This window comes from Bos indicus x Bos taurus, chromosome 3 (genome assembly GCF_003369695.1).
Source record: "Bos indicus x Bos taurus breed Angus x Brahman F1 hybrid chromosome 3, Bos_hybrid_MaternalHap_v2.0, whole genome shotgun sequence".
Taxonomy (NCBI): Eukaryota; Metazoa; Chordata; class Mammalia; order Artiodactyla; family Bovidae; genus Bos; species Bos indicus x Bos taurus.
The window spans coordinates 111,624,185-111,651,258 of record NC_040078.1 but is presented as its reverse complement, the minus strand read 5'-3'; the positions used below and the strand labels follow the sequence as shown (position 1 = coordinate 111,651,258).

The following is a 27,074-nucleotide window of genomic DNA, read 5'->3' as shown; positions in this document are numbered from 1 at the left end:
AAGGAGAAAAATCCCCATGCATCAGGGATTTAACCTGTGTAGGATCTAATCTATTTTCTAACGTCACAGGAGATATTTGATGGAGAGAAGAGGCAGATGATATTAACAATATCCATGGATGCTGGGAATTACTGCATTACTGCAGTGCTTGCCTCCTCCAAAATTCAACTTCAACCTAGAAGCAGGATGATAAAATCTACTCTGCTCAGTGTCCGTAGAGTCAGAGGTTTGGGTTCAAGTCCCAGTTCTGCCACTGAAAGGCTATGTGATTTAAAATTTTTATATTCATAAATATACTTGTACAAAAGAATAGTTCAGGCAGATTCTTTACCAGCAGAGCCACAAGGGAAGCCCACAAATACTGGAGTGGGTAGCCTATCCCTTCTCCAGCGGATCTTCCAGACCCAAGAATCAAACTGGGGTCTCCTTCATAGAAGTGGATTCTTTACCAACTGAGCTATCAGGGAAACCCTAAAGAATAGTCATAATGTGTCTAAAGAAGAGGAAGAAAAATCTATGCTACCACCATTCAGCAAAAGAGAGAAAATATTGCCAACATCACTGACTTTTTCTTCATGCCTCACTGTAGACCCATATTCCTCCCTAACCCTCCCAGAGGTAATCAGTCTATTGCATTTTGCATTTATCATTCTCTTGCTTTTCCTTATAGTTCTCCTACATTCATAAGCATGTAGGTGATATATATGTTTGTGCACTTTATATGTGGACTCTAATCTGTGCCTTAAATTTTCTTTTCTATTTGACTGCAGCAAGTCTTACTCGTGGCACGTGAAATCTTTAATCTTAGTTGAGGTGTGTGGGATTTTTAGTTGTGGCATGTAGGATCCAGTTCCCTGACCAGGGATTGAACCCGGGTCCCCTGCTTTGGGAGTGTGGCGTCTTAGCCACTGGACCACTAGGGAGTCCTTTGTCCCCCAACTGATGTTATTCATTTATGTTGATGCCTTTAATACTTATTCATTCATACTGATGTATGAATATACTACAATTTTCCTGAAGTTGGGTCTTTGCGATGTTCCTAACCAGGGCTACTGGGGGCCTTCCCAGGTGGTGCTAATAGTAAAGAACTCGCCAATGCAGGAGACATAAGAGAGGCAGGTTTGATCCCCGGGTCGGGAAGATCCCCTGGAGGAGGAAATGGCAATCCACTCCAGTCCCATGGACAGAGGAGCCTGGCAGCCTGCGGTCCGTGGGGTCACAAAGAGTTACACGTGACTGAAGTGACTTAGCATGCACACACACACACATGAATAAAGCTGCTATGAACTTTTAAGTATCAGCCTTTGTGCAGACAAATGTATTCATGTCTCTTAGATAAATACATAGAAGTGGAATTGCAAGTTTATGAAAAATGTAGGTAGGTTTAACATTATAAGAATCTTCCAAACTGTTTTCCACAATGGTTGTACCATTTTACATTCCTGCCAGGAATCCGCAAGAGTTCTGTTGCTGCGTTTCCTTGTCAACAGTTAGCATTATCAGTCTTGTTAGTTTTAGCCATTCTAAAATTTATGTCTAGAGGTTATGATATTCATTTTATTTTCCTAGTGACTAATGGTTTTCCCAGTGGTCATGTATGGATGTGAGAGTTGGACTGTGAAGAAGGCTGAGAGCCGAAGAATTGATGCTTTTGAACTGTGGTGTTGGAGAAGACTCTTGAGAGTCCCTTGGACTGCAAGGAGATCCAACCAGTCCATTCTGAAGGAGATCAGCCCTGGGATTTCTTTGGAAGGAATGATGCTAAAGCTGAAACTCCAGTACTTTGGCCACCTCATGCGAAGAGTTGACTCCTTGGAAAAGACTCTGATGCTGGGAGGGATTGGGGGCAGGAGGAGAAGGGGACGACAGAGGATGAGATGGCTGGATGGCATCACTGACTCGATGGACACGAGTCTGAGTGAACTCCGGGAGTTGGTGATGGACAGGGAGGCCTGGCGTGCTGCGATTCATGGGGTCGCAAAGAGTCGGACATGACTGAGCGACTGAACTGAACTGAACTGAATGACCAACATATTTTTGTGCACCTATTTTTCATTCATATATCTTATTTGGAGAAGTGTCTATTCAAACCATTTGCCTCTTTTTTAAACCGAATGTTTTGTCTTTATGTTATTGAGTTGTAAGAATTATTTATATACTCTGTACACAAACCTTCTGTCAGATACAAACATGTGAATATTTTCTTCTAGTCTGATACTTGATTTTAATTTTTCAATAGCATCTTTGGAAGATCAGAGATTTTTAATATTGATACAGACCCACTTGTTTTTTAATAGTTTGAATCTTTTGTGTCCTAGGAAGTCTTTGCCACCCTTTAGATCATAAAGATTTTCCTCTGAATTTTTTATAGTTACAATTTTTATTTTTAGACATATGATCTTTTTCAAGATAATATTTGTGGGTGAAATAAGGTAATGGTCAAGGTTCTTTTTTCTTTATGGATATCCAATTGCACCAGCATCATATTTTGAAAAGACTACCTTTGCACCATATAATTACCTTGGCATCTATGAAATAATAATGCCCCTCCCCATAAAAGAAATTCATGTCCTAACCTAACACAGGAATATGTTAGGTGACATAGCAAAGAGAAATTAAGGTTACAAATGCCATTATATTTGCTAACAGAATGACCTTAAAATAGGGAGGCAGAGGGCAGCAGAGGATGAGATGGTTGGATAGCATCACTGATTCAATGGACATAAGCTTGGGCAAACTCTAGGAGATAGTGAAGGACAGGGAGGCCTGGTGTGTTGCAGTCCATGGGGTCATGAAGAGTCAGACACGACTTAGCTACTGAACAACAGCAATATAGGAAGATTATCCCAGATTGCTTGGGTTGACTCAGTGTAATCACAGAGGTCCTTAAAAATGGAGGAAGGGAGCAGAATAAAAGTTAGAGTCATGCAATGTGAGAAGTACTTGAACCACCACTGCTGAGGTCGAAGATGGAGGAAGACACCACGAGTGAAGGATTGAGGACAGCCTTTAGTAGCTGGAAAAGGCAAGGAAACATTCTCCTCCAGGCCCTCTAGAAGGAACATAGCCTTGCTGACACTGTGACTTTTGCCCAGTGAGACCTGTGCTAGAATTCTAATTTATAGAACTGTAAAATAATAACTGTGTATTGTTTTGAGTCACTAAGTTAGTGGTGCTATTGTTGTAGCAGCAATGAAAAATTAATATAGCGCCATTAGTTGACCATATATTTATATTTATTGGCATACTATTCCACTGATCAATACATCTCTCTGTCTTGCTTACTGTACCTTTATATTCAACTTTATAGAAAATCTTGAAATCAGATAGTGTGTCTTAAAAATGTAGTCTTTGATATTCCAATTCCTTTGCATTGTCATATAAATTTTAGAATCCCCTTTCCAATTTCTATATAAAAGCGTACTAGAGTTTTTTATTTGGATTGCACTGAAACTATAGACCAGTTTGGGGAAAACTGACAAATGTCATAACAATTTTAAAAACTGATTTTGTAAACATGATATATTTTCATTATTTAGTCTTCTTTACTTTCTGTCTTTGCTTTGTAGTTTTCAGTGTATAGGTCTGAACACATTTTATTAAATTTATCCCTAAGTACTTCATGTTTTGTGATATAACTATAAATGGCATGATTTGCTTATTCCAAATTCCAGTTGAATGCTTGCAGTGAAAGTGAAAGAGGAGAGTGAAAAGTTTGGCTTAAAACTCACGATTCAGAAAACTAAGATCATGGCATCCGGTCCCATCACTTCATAGCAAATAGATGGGGAAACAATGTAAACAGTGACAGACTTGATTTTGGGGGGCTCCAAAATCACTGCAGATGATGACTGCAGCCATGAAATTAAAAGACTCTTGCTCCTTGGAAGAAAAGCTATGACCAACCTAAACAGCATATTAAAAAGCAGAGACATTACTTTGCCGACAAGGGTCTGTCTAGTCAAAGCTATGGTTTTGTCCAATAGTCATGTATGGATGTGAGAGTTGGACTGTAAAGAAAGTTAAGCACTGAAGAATTGATGGTTTTGAACTGTGGTGCTAGAGAAGACTCTTGAGAGTCCCTTGGACTGCAAGGAGATCAAATCAGTCAGTTCTAAAGGAAATCGGTCCTGAATACTTATTGGAAGGACTGGTGCTGAAGCTGAAACTCCAATACTTTGGCCACCTGATGCGAAGAACTGACTCACTGGAAAAGACCCTGATGCTGGGAAAGATTGAAGGCAAGAAGAGAAGGGAACAACAGAAGATTAGATGGTTGGATGGCATCATGATGGACATGAGTTTGAGCAAGCTCTAAGAGTTGGTGATGGACAGGGAAGCCTGGTGTGCTGCAGTCCGTGGGGTCCCAGAGTGGGACACAACTGAGCGACTGAACTGAATTGAGTATAAAGAAGTACAATATAATTTGCATGTTGACCTTGCTAAACTTGCTTAATAGTCCTGGTGACTTTTTTGGGTACATTGCTTAGAATTTTCTACTTAGAGCCTTATAAAATCTTCCTGTCATTTTGTACTACCTAGGACTGTTGAATAGAAATGGTGGTAGTAGACATTTCTGTATTTTTCCCAATTTAGAAGCTAAAGCATTTAGTCTTTCACTACTAAGTTTGATGTAGGGAGTTTTTCTCCTGTAGGGTTTTTTGCAGATGTCCTTTTTCAGGTTGGGAAAGTTCCTGTTTAGTCCTAGTTTGCTGAGAGATTGAATGGGTCTTGAAATGCTTTTTTTCTGTTGGGGTGATAATAAAGTTTTTCTTTTGTTCTGTTAATATGCTCAATTACATTGATTGATTTTTTAATGTTACCCAATAATGCCTTCCTGGAATGAACCTCAATTAGTCAAGATGTATTATTTTTTTTGCTGGAGAAGGGAATGGCTACCCACTCCAATATTCTTGCCTGGAGAATTACTTGGACAGAGGAGCCTGGTGGGCTATAGTCCATGGGGTCACAAAGAATCAAACACGACTGACTGACTAACACAACAGCAATTATCTTTTTGTATACTGCAGGATTAAATTTGCTAATGTTTGTTAAGGATTTTGTGTCTATGTTCATAAAGGATTTGTTAGCATAAAGTTGTTAACAATATTCCCTACATGATATATTGTGATGGTCCCTCTTTTATTCCTGATTTTGATAATCTTCTGTATTTCTTGATCAATCTCGCTATGGTTTTATATATATATATATACATTTTTTATATTATATATAAATATATATTATATATGTTTTTTTTTTTTTGCCTTTCCATACTGTTCATGGGGTTTTCAGGGCAGGAACACTGAAGTGGTTTGCCATTCATTTTACTATTTTCTCAGTTTTCTGTCTGCTTCCTATTTCAGTTTTCTGTTCTCATCTTAATTGTTTCTTTCCTTCTACTTGCTTTGTTCTTAATGTATTATTCTTTTTGTATTTTCTTAAGATGAAAGCTTAGGTAACTGATTTTAGACTTTTCTTCTTTTCTAATGTAAGCATATAAATTATACATTTTTTATTGAAGTGCTCTTTTAGTTTCATTTCACAGATTTTGATATGTTTCATTTTTGTTTTCATCCAACTCAAAATATTTTCTGATTCCTCTTACGATTTCCTCCTTGATATGGATTATTTAGAAATGTTGCTTCAATTTTCAAATATCTATCAATTTTCCAGGTATATTTTACTAACATGCTTAATTCCCTTATATTCAGAGGATATCCTTTATATGATTTCAATTATTTTAAATTTGTTAAAATTTACTTTGTGGTCTAACACATGGCTTAGACTTGGTGAAAGATCCATGTATACTTGAAAGAATGTGTGGTCTGCTGTTGTTGCAAAGAGTGTTCGCTCTTTAATAAATGTCAATTATTTCCAGCTTTGTGATAGTATTCGTCAAGTATTCCATATCCTTTTCGCTTTTCTATTTGTTTATCAGTTACTAAGAAAGTAACTGGTGCTTGCTCCATTGCCGATTAGTACTGCGCATTTGTCTGTTTCTCTCTTCTGTTCTGTCAGTTTTTGGGTCGCGTATTCTGAAGCTGTTATTGTGTGCATGCACACTGAAGATTGCTATGGCTCCTTGTTTAATGTTCCCTTTATCTTTATGAAATGATCCTTTTTATTTCTGGTGATATTTTTTGTGTCATGCCTACTTTGTCTGATAGTATTTACATGGTGTTCCCTTTTCTGTCATTTTATTTTTAACCTATTTTTATATTTAAATTGTGTGAGTGGTATATGTGCGTGGTCTCCAGCTCTGCTGACAGCAGGGGCTCTGAAGCGCACAGAGGGAGGAGGGTCCACCACTCGCCAGATTGAAGGCCAGAGGCAACTTGATGTTCAATTAGTCAACATCTTCCCTCCCCAGTCCCCTTCTCTTTTAGACCTATTCACTCTCGAATGGCCTCTCAAGGCTGAAGGATCTGTTGCCTTAGGCAGGCAGAGAGCGTAACTCCCAGTTTCTACACCAATCTCAACCCTGTGGTTCCTCGGTATCTATTGTGTGGGCTACTGACATGACCTCTTCCTCCCTCTGGCTGAAAGCTCACCCAGCATTTTTGAATTATAGAATTCTTATCTCCTGCCTTGATACTTTGGGAATTTTGAATTTCTTTGCTTTTGTTTTTAAGAAGTAATCTAAAATTTCCTACAACACTAAAATGGTACTACCTTTCAAAAATAAATAAATAATTTTTCTTAAAGACAGCATATGACTGTGCTTTTTATTTTTAATAATTTTCCACTTCTAAACACCACTTTATCAAAGAACAATTGATATTCAAAATGCCATACATGTTTAATAAATGTAACTTGATGAGTTTGGAAGTAAGTATATTTATAAAACCATCTTTACAATCTATGCTGTAAACACATCCATCACCTCTAGAAGTTTCCTCTTTGTTATTGCTATTATTTTCTTTTTGTGATAAGAACATTTAGCTTACACTCAAAATTTTGAGTGTTTATACTTTATTGTTAACTCTAGGCTCTATGCTATATGGTAGATTTCTAGGACTTATTTTTCTTGCATAACTGAAACCACACCCTCTGACTAGTATCCCCCTGCCCCGTTTCCCTTCTTTGCAGCCCTGATGTCCACCATTCTACGTTCTGCTTCTGAGTTTCACTATTTTAGAGTTCTCATACAAGTGGCATCATGTAGTATTTATACTTCTGTATCTGACTTATTCACTTGGCATAATGTCCTTCATCCATGTTGCAAATGGCATGGTTTTCTTCTTTTCTAAATGCTGAGTGATATTCCATTATAGGTATACATCATTATTCTTTCCATTTGTCTGTCAACAAACATTTAGATTGCTTCCAAATCTTGACTATTGTGAACAATGCTGCAGTGAACGTGGAAGTGAAGAGATAGCTCTTTCAGATCCTGATTCCAATTTCTTTTTTTTTTTTTTTCAACTTTTTTATTTTTTTTTTTATTTTTTATTTTATATTGGAGTATAGTGATTTACAATGCTGTGGTACTTTCAGGCATGTAGCAAAGTGATTCAGCTATACATAGCTATGTGTATCTATTCTTTTTCAAATTATTTTCCCATTTAGGTCATTACAGTATATTGAGCTGGAGAAGGCAATGGCACCCCACTCCAGTACTCTTGCCTGGAAAATCCCAGGGATGGAGGAGCCTGGTGGGCTGCAGTCCATGGGGTCGCTAAGAGTCGGACATGACTGAGCGACTTTTGAATATTAACTCTTTATCAGATATATAGTTTGCAAATATTTTTTCCCATTTCACAGCTTGCCTTTTCATTTTGTTGACTGTTTCCATTGCTGTACAGAAGCATTTTAATTTGATATAGTCCCATTTATCTATTTTTGCTTTTGTTGCCTATTACTGTTAGTGTCATTACCAAGACATCATTGACAAGACCAATATCAAGAAACTTTTTTGCTGTTTTCTCCTTTAAATCTTATGGTTTCAGGTTTACAATTAAGTACTTAATCCATTTTTGAATTAATTTCTGTGTTTGATGTAAGATAAGGATCACATTTCATTCTTTTGCTTGTGGATATCCCATTTTCCCAGCATTATTTATTGAAAGACTCTTCTCTCCCAGTTGTGTATTCTTGATGCCCTTGTCAAAGACCAGGTGCACGTGCCTGGGTTTGCTTCTGGGCTTGCTGCTGTGCTTCTTCATGTCCATGTCTGCTTTACTGCCAGTACCACAGTGTTTGGGTCACTGTACGTCTGTAACATTTTGACATCAGGAAATGCAGTGGTCCCGACTCTGTTCTCCCTCAAAATTGCTTTGGCTATTCAGGGTCTTTTGTGGTTCTATATGAGTTTTAGGATTGTTTTTTCTATTCCTGTAAAAAATGCCAATAAGATTTTGATAGAGGTTTCAATGAATATGTTGATCACTTCAGACAGTACAAATACTTTAACAATATTAATTCATGAACACGGTAGAACTTCTTTCCATGTATTTGGGTCTGTTTTAATCTCTTTCATTAGTTTTAGTTTCTTCCAGTTTTATTGAGACATAATTCACATACAGCATTGTATACATTTAAGGTATAGTCATTTGACTTTTGTATATCATGTAATGATTATCACAATAAGTTTAGTGAGCATAATTCACATACAGCATTGTATACATTTAAGGTATAGTCATTTGACTTTTGTATATCATGTAATGATTATCACAATAAGTTTAGTGAGCAACCATCATCTCATATAGATACAAAATTAAAGAAATAAAAGAAAAATTTTCCTTATGATGAGAACTCTTAGGATATACTCTCTTTACAATTTTCATATATAGCATACAGCAGTGTTAATGATATTTATCATACTGACATTACATATCTAGTACTTATTATCTTATAGCTGGAAGTTTGTATCTTTAAACTGCCTTTATCCAATTCTCCCTTGTCCCATCCCCTACCTTCAGTAACCACAAATCCAATCTCCTTTTCTATGAGTTTGTTTTTGAAGTATAGGTTTAAACCTTTGTATTTCTGTAGTGTCAATTTAAGTTCTCCTTTCATTTCTGATTTTATTTATTTGAGTGTTCTCTCTTTCTTAGGTTTGTTGATTTTGTCTTTTCAAAACACAGCTCTCAGTTTTGTCAATTTTTCTATTGTTTTTCTATTTTCTATTTCATTTATTTATACACTAATCTTATTTATTTCCTTCTTGTGATATTTTGGACTTACTTTGTTTTTATTTTTATAGTTGCTTGCTGTATAAAGTTAGATTGCTGATTTGAGATCTTTCTTCTTTGTGAATATAGGTTTTTATTACTATAAATATTCTTAGCACTCCTTTTTTGTATCCTACAAGTTTTGGTATATTGTGTTTTCATTTTTGTTTGTCTCAAGATATTTTTCTAATTTTCTTTCTGACTTCTCATTAGCACAATGGTTGCTCAATAGTTTGTTATTTACTTTTCATGTATCTGTGAGTTTTTTCATTTTTTTTTGTTATTGATTTCTAGTTTTATACCATTGTGGTTATGAAAGATGTTTAGAATGCTCTCAGTCTTCCTAAATTTGTTAAGCCTTCTTTTGTGACATAGCATGTAATCGATCCTGTAGAATATTCCGTATGCTCTTGAGAAGAATGTGTGTTAACACAATACCTTTTCCACCCTGTGAGGAAAAAGAAAAGACAGTTTTGCTGAGTTGAGCCTTCTGGTTTTGCAAATTTTTCTTTTAACACAATACATCATCCTATTTTTTTCTGATCTGGAAAGTTTCTTCTGAGAAATATGCTAATTGTCTTATGGAGCAGAGCCCTCTGTATATGATAAGTTGCTTTTCTCTTGCTGCATTCAAAGTTCTCCCTTTAATTTCGACTGTTGACATTTCAATTATAATACATCTCAGTGTAGACTTCTTTAGGTTCAACCTATTTGGAGTCGTTTAGGTTTCATGGGCCTGGATGTCCATTTCCCTCCCCAGATTTGGAGAGCTTTCAGCCACTGTTTCTCTAAAGAAGCTTTCTTTTTTTTTTGAAAGTTCCATTTTTTTTTTCTTTTTCTTTTTTTTTTACTTTAAAATATTGTATTGGTTTTGCCTTACATTGACATGAATCCACCACTAACCCTCTATTTTTCTCTTTTCCTTCTGGGACTTCTACAATGCATACATTGGTTTTCTTGATAGTGTCTTCATAGGCTTTCTTCACTCTTTTTCATTCGTTTTGTTCTTCTCACTGGATAATTTCAAATGACTTGTTTTGAAATTCACTGATTCTTTCTTCTACTTGATTAAGTATATTGTTGAAACTCTTGATTGAACTTCAGTTTAGTCATTATATTCTTCAGAAATCAAAATTCCTGTTTCATTTCTGTAGTGATTTCTATCTCCTTTTTGAACTTCTCATTTTGTTCGTGTATTGCTCTCCTAGTTTTGCTTAGTTGTCTGTGTTTCCTGTAGTTCATTGAGCTTCAAGATAATTACTTTGAATTCATTATCGGTCAGTGATAGATATCCATTTCTTTAGGGTCAATTACTGATGCTTTACTTTTCCCCTTTGGTGGCATCATGGTTCCCTGATTTTCATGATTCCTGTGTCTTCTGTTGGATTTTGCACATTTGAAGATGCAGCAGTCTTTCAGTCTTTACAGAATGGTGTCAGCAGGGAAAGCTGTTCAGCAGTCAGCATAGCCAGAGATTCTGGGTGGGCCAGGTGACAGAGCCCACAGGGAAGGTGGGCCCATAAATGGGGTCTATCGGTAGGTAAGACAGCACAGGGCTCCACATGTGACTTGCTACCTATTTTCCCCACGGGAGGACTCTTGAGTCAAGGGGATCTCTTGGTGCTTCTCTGTATGAGGTTGGGGGAGAGGTGATGTGGGTGAAGTGAAATCGTTCTTACCCTTTTCAATCATCTTTTCTCATTTTGTGCTTCACAGGGGTGCTATAATCGCTCATCTGGATTCCAAAGCTCTCATAAAGGTATTTTCACCTGTGGATGGCTAATTAAATTGGCATTTCTGTGGAGAGACAAGGGCTGGGACCTCCTACTCCTCCATCTTGCTGATGTCACTCTAAAATTTGCTTTCTAAATCCAGTCTGACACTTTCTGTCTTATAATTGGAGTGACTAGACTATTCACACTTAATTTAATTATTGGTATAGTGGGGTTTAAATTTACCATCTTGCAATTTGTTTTGTATTTGTCCCATCTGTTGTTTATTTCTTTCTCCCCTTTTCCTACTTTCTTTTATATTGAGTTTTTAGAAAACTGTTCCACTTTGACTTATTAACTATATGTCTATGTTTTTATTTATTTTTTAGTGGATGCCCTGGAATTTGCAATTTACTTCTTCAACTTATTACATCTGATTCAAGTAGTATATAGCACAAGACCTTGTGGGCTGATTGATGTAAGGAGACTGTATAGATAGATAGATAGATAGATTCTTGTGAGAGCTCAGAAAGAAAAGAGGTAAGCTGAAGAGAAAGAATCTATTGTCTTAAAGAGTACATATAGCATCACAAATAGAATTTTGCTAGACATATGAATGTTAAAGATGCTTTTGGTAAAGTCTAAAACAGAAATGAGGGTCATATTATTGAAAATTAGAGGAAAGGTAAAGAATTTGGCTAAATTATGCCTTGTTGGATGGAACAAAGCACTTCTAAGTAATAAACCTGAATATTTAGCTGAAGTGATTTCTAAGCCAAGTGCAGAAGGTGCAGCAGGATGTCTCCTTGCTATTCGAGGAGAGAAATAAATTGAATAAATAGCTAATAGGCAACAATAAACCAGCACGTGACAGTTGGGAAGAATCCCAGCCTATCCAGATAACATGCTCTGGAAATGAAGATAAGGGTGTGGCTGGACAACCACTGGCAAAAGAGACTAGACGTGTGACTCATGGATCCGATCTTTCATCTCATCAGAACCCAGGAATGCAGTTATTCAGGAAGGATATGTGAAGTCCGTTAGTCTAATTATTTGATAATTCATGGATTTCATGTGAGACCAACACAAGTTCTGAGAATTTTACATCAATGGAAACACTGCCAGCCTGGTCTGAAAAGGACAAGTGATGTGATGAAATGAAAGATTTATTCCAAGGGCAGATCCACACATGCTGAGACTGGTGAGGGTGCCACTGTTCTCATCTAAGGCTCAAGGCTGAACAGAGCTGCCACCCAGGATTGAGGTTGGGTCTGAAGGGCAAAGCACCAGGCCAAACAGGACGGTTGACTAGTCTCAAGTCATGAAATTTAATGTAATTTTCCCTACTGGGGTTCAGACTTGATTGGGACCCATGATCCTGTTTTTCCTTTCAATTTTACCCTTTTGGAATGAAAATGTCTAGCTGATGTCTGTGCCTCCATTGTAGTTTGGAACCAGATGCTCGGACACAAGTGAAGGACCAAACGGCAGCAGTAGCAGGCAAGTTCACAGATGGGGAGGAATTGTGTACCAGCATGAATTAAATCCTAAGTTTCACCCACAACTGATTTAGATGATATTTACATGAGAGCTTAGATTTAGATGGTGGAATGGGATAAAACTTTTGGGAATACGGTGAATGTATTTTGTATGTGATCAGTTCAATTCAGTGACTCAGTCGTGTCCGACTCTTTGTGACCCCATGGACTGCAGTACACCAGGCTTCCCTGTCCATCACCAACTCCTGGAGTTTAACCAAACTCATGTCCATTGAGTTGGTGTTGTCATCCAACCATCTTATCCTTTGTTGTCCCCTTCTCCTCCTGCCCTCAATCTTTCCTAGCATCAGGGACTTTTCAAATGAGTCAGCTCTTCGCATCAGGTAGCCAAAGCATTGGAGTTTCAGCTTCAGCATCAGTCTTTCCAATGAACACTCAGGACTGATCTCCTTTAGGATGGACTGGTTGGATCTCCTTACAGTTCAAGGGACTCTCAAGAGTCTTCTCCAACACCACAGTTCAAAACCGTCAATTCTTCAGTGCTCAGCTTTCTTTATACTCCAACTCTCACATCCATACATGACCACTGGAAAAACCATAGCTTTGACTAGACAGACCTTTGTTGACAAAGTAATGTCTCTGCTTTTGAATATGCTGTCTAGGTTGGTCATAGCTTTCCTTCCAAGGAGTAAGTGTCTTTTAATTTCATGGTTGCAGTCACCATCTGCAGTGATTTTGAAGCCCAGAAAAATAAAGTCAGCCACTGTTTCCACTGTTTCCCCATCTATTTCCCATGAAGTCATGGGACCAGATGCCATGATCTTCGTTTTCTGAATGTTGAGCTTTAAGTCAACTCTTTCACTCCCTTCTTTCACTTTCATCAAGAGGCTCTTTAGTTCTTCACTTTCTGCCATAAGGGTGGTGTCATCTGTATATCTGAGGCTATTGAGATTTCTCCCAGCAATCTTGATTTCAGCTTGTGCTTCTTCCAGCCCAGCATTTCTCATGATGTATTCTGCATATAAGTTAAATAAGCAGGGTGACAATATACAGCCTTGACGTACTCCTTTTCCTATTTGGAACCAGTCTGTTGTTCCATGTCCAGTTCGAACTGTTGCTTCCTGACCTGCATACAGATTTCTCAGGAGGCAGGTCAGGTGGTCTGGTATTCCCATCTCCTTCAGAATTTTCCAGTTTATTGTGATCCACACAGTCAAAGGCTTTGACATAGTCAATAAAGCAGAAATAGATGTTTTTCTGGAATTCTCTTGCTTTTTTGATGATCCAGTGGATGTTGGCAATTTGATCTCTTGTTCCTCTCCTTTTTCTAAAACCAGCTTGAACATCTGGAAGTACATGGTTCACGTATTGGTGAAGCATGGGTTGGAGAATTTTGAGCGGCGGCCACGTGCCATGGAGCGGCACGTGGCCAAGAGGAGATACCCCACATCCAAGGCAAAAGAAATTCAGGTAGGTGCTGAAAGAGGGCATCAGAGGGCAGACAGACTGAAACCACAATCATAGAAAACTAACCAATCTAAACACATGGACCGCAGCCTTGTCTCGCTCAATGAAACTAAGCAATGCCGTGTAGGGGCACCCAAGATGGGCGGGTCATGGTGAGGAGTTCTGACAAAATGTGGTCCACTGGAGAAGGGAATGGCAAACCACTTCAGTATTCTTGCCTTGAGAACCCATGAACAATATGAAAAGGTAAAAAGATAGGACACTGAAAGATGAACTCCCCAGGTCAGTTGGTGCCCAATATGCTACTGGAGATCAGTGGATAAATAACTGCAGAAAGAATGAAGAGACAGAGCCAAAGCAAAAACAACACCCAGTTGTGTATGTAACTGGTGATAGAAGCAAGGTCCGATGCTGTAAAGAGCAATATTGCATAGGAACCTGGAATGTCAGGTCCATGAATCAAGGCAAACTGGAAGTGCACAAACAGGAGATGGCAAGAGTGAATGTTGACATTCTAGGAATCAGCGACCTAAAATGGACTGGAATGGGTGAATTTAACTCAGATGACCATTGTATCTACTACTGTGGGCAAGAATCCCTTAGAAGAAATGGAGTAGCCATCATGGTCAACAAAAGAGTCCACAATGCAGTACTTGGATGCCATCTAAAAAACGACAGAATGATCTCTGTTCGTTTCCAAGGCAAACCATTCAACATCATTGTAATCCAAGTCTATGCCCTGACCAGTAACGCTGAAGAAGCTGAAGTTCAATGGTTCTATGAAGACCTTTTAGAACTAACACCCCCCAAAAGATATCCTTTTCATTATAGGGTACTGGAATGCAAAAGTACGAAGTCAAGAAACACCTGGCTGCTAAGTCGCTTCAGTTGTGTCCAACTCTGTGTGACCCCCGAGACGGCAGCCCACCAGGCTCCCCCATCCCTGGGATTCTCCAGGCAAGAACACTGGAGTGGGTTGCCATTTCCTTCTCCAATGCATGAAAGTGAAAAGTGAAAGTCAAGTCACTCAGTCGTGTCTGACCCTCAGCGACCCCATGGACTGCAGCCTACCAGGCTCCTCCATCCATGGGGTTTTCCAGGCAAGAGCACTGGAGTGGGGTGCCATTGCCTTCTCCAGAAACACCTGGAATAACAGGCAAATTTGGCCTTGGAATACAGAATGAAACAGGGCAAAGACTAATAGAGTTTTGCCAAGAGAATGCACTGGTCATAGAAAACACCCTCTTCCAACAACACAAGAGAAGACTCTACACATGGACATCACCAGATGGCCAACACTGAAATCAGATTGATTATATTCTTTGCAGCCAAAGATGGAGAAGCTCTATACAGTCAGCAAAAACAAGACTGGGAGCTAACTGTGGCTCAGATCATGAACTTCTTATTGCCAAATTCAGACTTAAATTGAAGAAAGTAGGGAAAACAACTAGACCATTCAGGTATGACCTAAATCAAGTCCCTTATAACTATATAGTGGAAGTGAGAAATAGATTTAAGGGACTAGATCTGACAGAGTGCCTGATGAACTATGGATGGAGGTTCATGACGCTGTACAAGAGTCAGGGATCAAGACCATCCCCAAGAAAAAGAAATGTAAACAAGCAAAATGGCTGTCTGAGGAGGGCTTACAAATAGCTGAGAAAAGAAGAGAAATGAAAAACAAAGGAGAAAAGGAAAGATATACCCATTTGAATGCAGAGTTCCAAAGAATAGCAAGGAGAGATAAGAAAGCCTTCCTCAGTGATCAGTGAAAAGAAATAGAAGAAAACTATAGAATGGGAAAGACTACAGATCTTTTCAAGAAAATTAGATACCAAGGGAACATTTCATGCAAAGATGGGCTCAATAAAGACAGAAGTGGTATGGACCTAACAGAAGGAGAAGATATTAAGAAGAGGTGGCAAGAATACACAGAACTGTGCAAAATAGATCTTCACAACCAAGATGATCATGATTGTGTGATCACTCACCTAGAGCCAGACACCCTGGAATGTGAAATCAAGTGGGCTTTAGGAAGCATAATTATGAACAAAGCTAGTGGAGGTGATGGAATTCCAGTTGAGCTATTTCAACTAAAATAGTTGAAATAACTCCAGTTGAAATAACTCCTAAAAGATGATGCTGTGAAAGTGCTGCACTCAATATGCCAGCAAATTTGGAAAACTCAGCAGTGGCCACAGGACTGGAAAAGGTCAGTTTTCATTCCAATCCCAAAGAAAGGCAATGCCAAAGAATGCTGAAACTACAGTACAATTGCACTCATCTCACACGCTAGTAAAGTAATGCTCAAAATTTTGCATGTGAGAAGGGTGCAGATTTGAGGGCAGAGAGTCATGGATTGAATTGCACACTTCTCCTTATATTCATAGGTTGAAGCCCTAGTTCTAGTACCTCAACATGTGATCTTATTTGGATATAGTGTTGTTGCAGGTATAATTAGGATGAGGTCATACTGGAGTACAGTGGCTCCCTAATCTAGTATGACCAGTGTGGGAAATTTGGACATAGTCATTTACACACCCAGGAAGGACAACAAGTAAAGATGAAAGCGTAGATCGGAGTAATGCTCCTACAAGCCACGAACGGCTAAGAAGGAAACTACCAGAAGCAAGGAGGAAAGCATGGAAGGGATTCTCCCTCACAGCATTCAGAAAGAACCAATCCTGCAGCAGTTTTATCTTGGACTTCTAGTCTCCAGAACGGTGAGAAAGGGACTTCCCTGGTGGTCCAGTGGCTAGGATTTTGTCCTCCCAATGAGGGGGCCCAGGTTTGATCCCTGGATAGGGGACTAGATCCCACATGCCGCAACCAAGAGCCTGCCCGCCTCAACTGAAGATCCTGAACACGGCAATGAAGATCAAAATCCTGCATGCCACAACTAAGACCCAGCACAGCCAAATAAACAAATAAATATTAAAAAATAAGAACTGTGAGACAATACATTTCTGTTGTTTAAGCCACCTAGAAGCCCTCGCAAACAAATATAAACAGTATGTTTTTTTTTCTTTCCCATTTTTATGCTATTTATGGCACACATTTCATGTCTATGGGATTAAAAATCCCATAGTGTGTTGTTATTAACTTTAATTTAAAGAGTTAATTATCTTTTAAATAAATTAGCCTCACTTTGTGAAAGCCTTAATGGTGTAAAATAAGAATTTTTTTGATTCTTTATGACACTGAGCATCTGCTTTTTCAGGTTGGTCATATAGTTTCCAAATCTGTCAAGTGACTGACTCTTCATGGCTTTGCTTATTTTTTATGATGGTTTTCTGCTTTTAAATTTTTCTTATTGATTTATGGAACTGCTTTAAATGTGTGTGTTAGTAGCTCAGTTGTGTCTGACTCTTTGTGATCCCATGGACTACAGTCCGCCAGCCTCCTCTGTCCATGGAATTCTCCAGACAAGAATACTGGAGTGGATTGCCATTCCCTTCTCCAGAGGATCTTCCCAACCCAGGAATTGAACCCAGGTCTCCTGTGTTGCAGACAAATTCTTTACCTTTTGAGCTACAGGGAAGGCCTTTAGCACTTACATATGTGTATTAGTCGCTTAGTCATATCTGACTCTTTGCGACCCCATGGACTATAGCCCATCAGTCTCCTTTATCCTTGAAATTCTCCAGGCAAGAACACTGGACTGGGTTGCCACTCCCTTCTCCAGGGAATCTTCCCAACCCAGGGATCGAACCTGGGTCTCCTGCATTGCAGGTAGATTCTTTACCATCAGAGCCTCCAGGAAAGCTTCACTTTATATATTCTGAATACTAATCCTTTGAGGCTTTCCCAACTGGTGATTTGTTTTCTTTATGGGCTCTCAGATTAAAAAGGCTTAATTTCAGTGAACTGAATTTATCAATATTTTCCTTTATGATTTCTGCTTTTGGAGTCATAGAAATATTTTGCAACCTGAGGTCTTAAAGATATTTTCTATTGTTTTTCTAGAGGTTTTATAGGTTCTCCTTTCATACAAAATATTTTATATATCTAGAATTGATTGTTGTGTGTTATTTGAGGCAAGATTACAATTTTTCTGCAGGACTGTTGATTCTCCCAAAATGATTCAAGGAAATGACCCTCCTTTCCCTACTTATCTGCAATTCCAGTTCTTATATATCAAGTTTCCAGGTATTTGTGGATTTCTTTTGGGGCTCTCCCATTTGTTCCATTGGCCTGTTCAACTTGTTTGTCCTGCAATAAAAAGACATAATTATGATAATTTCACAATACATTTTTTATCTGTTAAAATAAGCACCCCATACTAATTTTCCTTTTCAGGATGGTCTTTGATTTTTCATACGATTTTTGGAATCAACTTTTCAAGTTTCATGAGAAACCCAACTGGGATTGCAATAGGAATAGTATTGCATTGATATTATAGTTCTGATTCCTCCTATCTTTGGATAGGATATATTTCTCCAGTTAATTAGATATTATTTATACCCATTAACTTAGATCTTATTTACTATATTTTGGAACACCACTGTATAATTTTCTCTTATGTCTTGTATACATTTTTAGATTAACTTTACCTTTTTATTGAAATTTAATTGGGTATAGACATAAAATTTGCAACATATATATACATATATTGATTTTTCTACCTAGCAATTTTATTAAATTATCTTAATTTGAATAATCTGCAGATTCTTTGGGGTATTCTTCATAGATAATCATAAAACTTACGAATAATTATGATTTTCTTTACACTTTTCCAATCTTTATGACTTCTATTTTTTTTCTTGTATTGCTCAACTGATTAGAACTAGAAGGTAATGTTGAATACAAGTAGTGACAGGAAGCACATCAACTTGTTCTTAATTTTGAAGAGAATTTTTAAAAATGTAAACTATTCAGTATACCGTTTGCTATAATGTTGTTGTAAATACCTTATGTCAGCTTAAGGAGGTTTACTTCTATTCTTAGTCTGCAATGGTATGTTTTTTTAAAAAAACTCAATGGATGTTAAATTTTACTGTATGCTTTTCTTCATCTCTTGAGATGGTAGATTTATCAAGGTATACCAGCCTTATAAAATGAGTTGGGAAGCATTCCCTCTTTCCATAGTATCTGAAAGAATGTCTGTGATATTGCAATCACCTGTTTTTTAATGTTTGGTAGAACTTATGAGTGAAATCTTCTGGCTTTTTATTTCTGTATTGGACAATTTTAAGCTAGTGATGTTTTCTTTAAATATTTTAGAACTCTTCATGGCATCCTTTTTGTTTTTAATAATCTTCAGCATGTATCCTAGGTATTTCTTTATTTTAAATATGTTATCTAGTTTACAGTAAACTCATTCATAATAATTTTATTACCTTTTAATTCTGTGTTATATCTTTATTAGGTGCCATCTTATATATCTCGTAATTTTAACTTCCTTAAGACTCTAGCTAGATCTGATGGACAGAGTGCCTGATGAATTATGGACGGAGGTTCGTGACATTGTACAGGAGGCAGGGATCAAGACCATCCCCATGGAAAAGAAATGCAAAAAAGCAAAATGGCTGTCTGAGGAGGCCTTACAAATAGCTGTGAAAAGAAGAGAAGCAAAAAGCAAAGGAGAAAAGGAAAGACATAAGCATCTGAATGCAGAGTTCCAAAGAATAGCAAGGTGAGATAAGAAAGCCTTCCTCAGTGATCAATGCAAAGAAATAGAGGAAAACAACAGAATGGGAAAGACTAGAGATCTCTTCAAGAAAATCAGAGATACCAAAGGAACATTTCATGCAAAGATGGGCTCAATAAAGGACAGAAATGGTATGGACCTAATAGAAGGAGAAGATATTAAGAAGAGGTGGCAAGAATACACAGAAGAACTATACAAAAAAGATCTTCATGACCCAGATAATCATGATGGTGTGATCACTCACCTAGAGCCAGACATCCTGGAATGTGAAGTCAAGTGGGCCTTAGAAAGCATCACTACAAACAAAGCTAGTGGAGGCGATGGAATTCCAGTTGAGCTATTTCAAATTCTAAAAGATGATGCTGTGAAAGTGCTGCACTCAATATGCCAGCAAATTTGGAAAACTCAGCAGTGTCCACAGGACTGGAAAAGGTCAGTTTTCATTCCAATCCCAAAGAAAGGCAATGTCAAAGAATGTTCAAATTACTGCACAATTGCACTCATCTCACACACTAGTAAAGTAATGCTCAAAATTCTGCAAGCCAGGCTTCAGCAGTACTTGAACCGTGAACTTCCAGATGTTCAAGCTGGTTTTAGAAAAGGCAGAGGAACCAGAGACCAAATTGCCAACATCCATTGGATCATTGAAAAAGCAAGAGAATTCCATAAAAACATCTATTTCTGCTTTATTGACTATGCCAAAACCTTTGATTCTGTGGACCACAATAAACTATGGAAAATTCTGAAAGAGATGGAAATACCAGACCACCTGACCTGCCTCTTGAGAAATCTGTATGCAGGTCAGGAAGCAACCGTTTGAATTGGACATGGAACAACAGACTGGTTCCAAATAGGAAAAGGAGTACATCAAGGCTGTATATTGTCACCCTGCTTATTTAACTTCTATGCAGAGTACATCATGAGAAACGCTGGGCTGGAAGAAGCACAAGCTGGAATCAAGATTGGTGGGAGAAATATCAATGATGTGCAGATGACACCACCCTTATGGCAGAAAATGAAGAGGAACTAAAGAGCCTCTTGATGAAAGTGAAAGAGGAGAGTGAAAAAGTTGGCTTAAAGCTAACATTCAGGAAACGAAGATCATGGCATCTGGTCCCATCACTTCATGGGAAATAGATGGAGAAACAGTGGAAACAGTGGCTGCCTTTATTTTTCTGGGCTCCAAAATCACTGCAGATGGTGATTGTAGCCATGAAATTAAAAGATGCTTACTCCTTGGAAGGAAAGTTATGACCAACCTAGATAGCATATTGAAAAACAGAGATATTACTTTGCCAACAAAGGTCCATTTAGTCAAGGCCATGGTTTTTCCAGTGGTCATGTATGGATGTGAGAGTTGGACTGTGAAGAAAGCTGAGTGCCGAAGAATTGATGGTTTTGAACTGTGGTGTTGGAGAAGACTCTTGAGAGTACCTTGGACAGCAAGGAGATCCAACCAGTCAATTCTAAAGGAGATCAGTCGTGGGTGTTCATTGGAAGAAATGATGCTAAAGCTGAAACTCCAGTACTTTGGCCACCTGATGTGAAGAGTTGACGCATTGGAAAAGACTAGATGCTGGGAAAGATTGAAGGCAGGAAGAGAAGGCGTTGACAGAGCATGAGATGGCTGGATGGCATCACCGACTCGATGGACATGAGTTTGGGTGAACTCCAGGAGTTGGTGACAGACAGGGAGGCCTGTTGTGCTGCGGTTCATGGGGTCTCAAAGAGTCGGATATGACTGAGTGACTGAACTGAACTGAATTGAACTGAATATTCCTCTGCAGAGGATGAGATCGTTGGATGCCATCACCGACACAATGGACGTGTGTTTGGGTAAAATCCGGGAGTTGGTGATGGACAGTGAGGCCTGGCGTGCTGCGGTTCATGGGGGACACGACTGAGCGACTGGACTGAACTGAACAGAACTGAATATTCCTCTGCAGAGGATGAGATGGCTGGATGGCATCACCGACTCGATGGACATGAGTTTGTGTGAACTCCAGGAGTTGGGGATGGACAGGGAGGCCTGGTGTGCTGTGATTCATGGGGTGAAAAATAGTTGAACACCACTGAGTGACTGAACTGAACTGAAGAACCCTAGCAGATATTTGACCATTTTAGTTATTTTAGTCTTTTTTAAGCATTTACTTTTGACTCTCCTGATTATCTCTAGTGCACATATTTCTAATTTTAGTAACTTTGCTATTCTCATTATTTCCTCCTTTTTACTGTCTTTCAGTTTATTCTAATTAACAAAGTTGGAGAAAGCATAGTTCATAATTTTCAACCTTTATGAATATAAGCATTTTAGTATACGGATTTTCCTATAAGTACCATTTTTGCTGCATCCCACAAGTTTTTATATGTTATATTTTCAATATTATTCAGTTCTAAGTGTTTTCTAATTCCCATTATGTTCTACTTTTGATATATGAGTTATTTAGATGTGTGATTTTTGGTATTCAAATGGATTTTTCTAGTTACGCATTTGTTACTGTTATCTAACTTAATTGCATTTTGGTCACTAAACATAGTCTACACAATACAAATTGTTTGAAATTCATTCAGATTTTGTTTGATGTTCTTTATTTATAAGGGAAGATTATTATTCTCCAACAGTTGATACAGATTTCAATTATACCAAACTTTTAGATTTCACATTTACATCTCCTATTTCCTTACTGAATTTTTTCTTGCTTTGGACATTTGTTACTACGATACAAGAATACTTTAAAATATCCCATTATGAAGACATTTATCAGCTGTCCTTGTGGTTCCACTGGTTCTTGTTTCATTTATTTTAAAGTAATATCATTATACTACATGCAAATTTAAAATAGTTAAATCTCCCTAGTGAATTGAATTTTTACCAATATGTAGTGACTCCTATGATCTCTAGTAATACTTTTTACCTTAAAGTCTATTTAATTAGATAATACTAATAGAGCATGAGCACTCTTTTATTTAGTATTTAAATAATGTACCTTTCCCCATCTTTACAGTTTAATCTTTGTTTACCTCTATATACTTTTTGTCTTAACTACAGTATATAAGGCATTATTTTTTCTGGTAACCTTTTATTACTCTGGTAACATTTTAAACATTCTGGTAACTTTTTAATTTTAACTGAAAGATTCAGTCATTTTATATTTGGATCACAGGTAGAGCTGGACTTATTTGACCGTTTTGTACTTTACGTTGGTCTTGTCGTTTTGTTTTCTCCCACTCAGTTATGCTTTTTTGCCTTCTTTTGGATTGAAACTTATTTGAATATTGAAGGACAGGGAAGCCTGGTGTGCTGTAGTCCATGGATTCACAGAGTCAGACATGACTTAGTGACTGAATGATAAAGTATGGAGTTTACACATATTATTTTTGTTCTTTTAGTGTTATGTTAGAAATTATATTGTGCATCTTTAATGGACTAAATTAAATATATGCTTTCCACCAAAATGATTCAAAAATTGTAACAACATTTCATTTTAACTATAATTAATCCCTTAACTAAAAGCTACTGTTGTTCAGTGTTTTTTAACACCCCAAATTAGACTTTATGATAACTATTTGTACAGCCAATATTTACTTGGGTTTACCCACATGTTAATATGTTTCTTTATAATTCTTGGAAATTCTAAATTCCTATTACTTTGAATATTGCCACTCTTCAATTCTGCTATGAAGAAAGGCCAGAGGCGGAAAACCCATAGAATAGGTGCAGTGTATATTGTAGGGTCTTCTCCCTGGCATTCTATTCCCATAGGCAGGAAAGAACCTCACAATCCAGGAGAGAGGCTCAGCCTTGGCCTATGGGAGCTGATAAGTTCAAAGGACAAGGGGTAGGGTCAGGGTGGTGGTCATTTTGGGCTGACTGCAAGCTGAATCTCAGAAAGAGAAAGAAACGAGAGGGACTATGAGACTGCTGAGAGAAAGAGCAAGCTTGGTCTTCAACTGGCCAGTTTCTGTCCCTGCAAGGATGAGCTGAACTCAGGGGCCAGGACTCTCCAGTCCACTAGATTGTCTAACCAGAGCTAGCTTGAGTGGTTTTGACTTTTTAAACCATGAGTCCTAGAACCAGAACACCTGAGCCTTACCTTTCTGTATCTGTAAAATGGGACAACATCTGCCCAGTCAGCTTCATAAAACAAAGTACAATGGTAAGAAATAAAAACACAAACAGTAAATAAGAAAACATCTTCACAGCCCAGACAGGACTAGACTGTCCACAGGAAGCCACATCACAGGGCACAGTGGCCATGGGCAACAGTACATCCCTTCCCTAAAACAGAGGAACCTAACTAGTTTTCCATTATCTCTTTGAGAGACTACTGCCACTCATATCTGTTAGCTAATAGTCTCTCTGTATAATTATTACATGTACCCAGTATTCATGTTCTGTGAGACTGTAAAATATATAGGACTTTGAAAGGAAGTTAAAACTTATTGACTATTTTATAATGCCTGGCCTGCTTTTTTACATACATAATTTAATCTATTCCATCCTCATAGCAACCCATCAAAATCAAATTAATATACCCATTTTACAAATGAGGAAACAGGCTTAGAGAATTGTATGACTTCTAGCTAGAATTTGAGTCCAGGTCAATTATATCAATGGCCTAAACAAAACTATTCACTGGACTTTAGGGATACCAGTCACTCTGGTCCCAAAATCTTTATGTGACCCTCTCAGCACTGAATTGAGTGGGAAATTTGGAAAAGAAGGGTCATTCTTTTGCATTGTTCATGAGGAAAGTCAATGAACCAGGAGAATAGTTTTTATAACAGTCCTTCATTCACAGTAAGTGAAAGTGAAAGTGAAGTCGCTCAGCCGTGTCCCACTCTTTGCGACCCCATGGACTGTAGTCTGTAGATTGTAACCAGGCTCCCCAGTCCATGGGATTTTCCAGGCAAGAACACTGGGGTGGGATGCCATTTCCTTCTGCAGGAGATCTTCCCAATCCAGGGATTGAACCTGGGTCTTCCGCATTGTAGGCAGACGCTTTACCATCTGAGCCACCAGGGAAGTTCATTCACAGTAGACACTTTTAATAATAAACAGGGGCTTCCCAGGTGGCTCTAGTGATAAAGAACCCAATTGCCAATGCAGGAGACATAAGAGATGACTGTTTGATCCCTGGGTTGGGAAGATTCCCCAGAAGAGGGCATGGCAACTCACTCCAGTGTTCTTGCATGGAGAGTCTCATGGACAGAGGAGCCTGGAGAGTTGAAAACTACAGGAACCCATAGATGCCATATGTACATGAGTAAAGCAGGCTGGAATGCGTGGGTAGGTACACATTCAGATGCTGGGGGGTTGTTCTGTCCATCTGGAGAACACAGCTTATGTCCCAGTTAACAAGGGCAGCCATCACTCAGCTGCACCATTACTCAGTGCTATCGAACCATTGCCAAGTGAAAAAGCAGGCTAACCTTGCTTCATCTTCCAATCTTTCTAGGCTCCAGACATCTGGAAATTTGAGTTACATCGCCAGTTTTTTTATTGTTGCCTATCGTACTAGGGGTAGGGCATAAGCTCTCGTGGAGGAGGTTGCCATTAACCCCATCATAGAGCCGCCAGAACTTACATGGGACTGGGGAAACAGGACTTCAGAGGGCACAAACAGAACCTTGTGCACACCAGGACCCAGGAGAAAAGAGCAGTGACCCCACAAGAGACCGACCCAGACTTGCCAGTGAGTGGTCAGGAATCTCCGGCAGAGGCATGGGTCGGTGGTGGCCTGCTACAGGCTTAGGGGTACTGAGTGCAGTAGTGCATGCATGGGACCTTTTGAAGGAGGTTGACAGTATCTTCATTACCTCCACCATAGTTTGGCCTCAGGTCAAACAACGGGGAGGGAATACAGCCCCGCCTATCAACAGAAAATTGGGTCAAAGATTTACTGAGCACGGTCTTGACCATCAGAACAACACCCAGTTTCCCCCTCAGTCAGTCTCACCCATCATGAAGGTTCCATAAGCCTCTTATTCTTCTCCATCAGAGGGCAGGCAGAATGAAAACCACGATGACAGAAAACTAACGAATCTGATCACATGGATGACAGCCTTGTCTAACTCACTGAAACAATGAGCCATGCCATGTAGGGCCACCCAAGACAGACGAGTCATGGTGGAGAGTTCTGACAAAACGTGGTCCAGTGGAGAAGGGAATGGCAAACCACTTCAGTATTCTTGCCTTGAGAACCTCATGAACAGTATGAAAAGGCCAAAAAGATGGGTCACTGAAAGATGAACTCCCCAGGTTGGTAGGTGCCCAATATGCTACGAGATCAGTGGAGAAATAACTCCAGGAAGAATGAAGAGACAGAGCCAAAGAAAAAACAACACCCATTGTGGATGTGACTGGTGATGGAAGTAAAGTCCGATGCTGTAAAGAGCAATATTGCATAGGAGCCTGGAATGTTAGGTCCATTCAGTTCAGTTCAGTTCAGTTCAGTCACTCTGTTGTGTCTGACTATTTGCAACCCCATGGACTGCAGCACACCAGGCCTCCCTGTCCATCACCAACTCCCGAAATTTACTCAAACTCATTCGAGTCAGTGATGTCATCCAACCATCTCATCGTCTGTCATCCCCTTCTCATCCCGCCTTCAATCTTTCCCAGCATCAGGGTCTTTTCAAATAAGTCAGTTCTTCACATCGGGTGGCCAAAGTATTGGAGTTTCAGCTTCAGCATCAGTCCTTCCAATGAATATTCAGGACTGATTTCCTTTAGGATGGACCGTTTGGATCTTCTTGCAGTCCAAGGGACTCTCAAGAGTCTTCTCCAACACCACAGTTCAAAACCATCAATTCTTTGGTGCTCAGCTTTCTTTATAGTCCAACACTCACATCTATACATGACCACTGGAAAAACCATAGCCTTGACTAGATGGACCTTTGTTGGCAAAGTAATGTCTTTGCTTTTTAATATGCTGTCTAGGTTGGTCATAACTTTTATTCCATGAAGTAAGCATCTTTTAATTTCATGGCTGCAATCACTATCTGCAGTGATTTTGGAGCCCCCAAAATAAAGTCTGTCACTGTTTCCACTGTTTGCCCATCTATTTGCCATGAAGTGATGGGACCAGATGCCATGATCTTCGTTTTCTGAATGTTGAGCTTTAAGCCAACTTTTTCACTCTCCTCTTTCACTTAAATCAAGAGTCTCTTTAGTTCTTCTTCACTTTCTGCCATCAGGGTGGTGTCATCTGCATATCTGAAGTTATTGATATTTCTCCTGGAAATCTTGATTCTAGCTTGTGTTTCATCCGGCCCAGTGTTTCTCATGATGTACTCTGCTGCTGCTGCTGCTAAGTCGCTTCAGTCGTGTCCGACTCTGTGCTACCCCATAGACGGCAGCCCGCCAGGTTCAGCCATCCCTGGGATTCTCCAGGCAAGAACACCGGAGTGGGTTGCCATTTCCTTCTCCAATGCATGAAAGTGAAAAGTGAAACTGAAGTCGCTCAGTCGTGTCTGACTCTTAACAACCCCATGGATTGCAGCCTACCAGGCTCCTCTGTTCATGGGATTTTCCAAGCAAGAGTACTGGAGTGGGGTGCCATTTCCTTCT

General features: G+C 38.8%; 1 non-coding gene across 1 annotated transcript; it reads right to left on the bottom strand.

The window, feature by feature from the left end:
* Positions 1-24,455: 24,455 nt before the first annotated feature.
* TRNAC-ACA lies at positions 24,456-24,527 on the bottom strand. The gene has a single exon. It is a non-coding gene; the product is annotated as a tRNA-Cys (tRNA).
* Between the last annotated feature and the right edge of the window lie 2,547 nt (positions 24,528-27,074).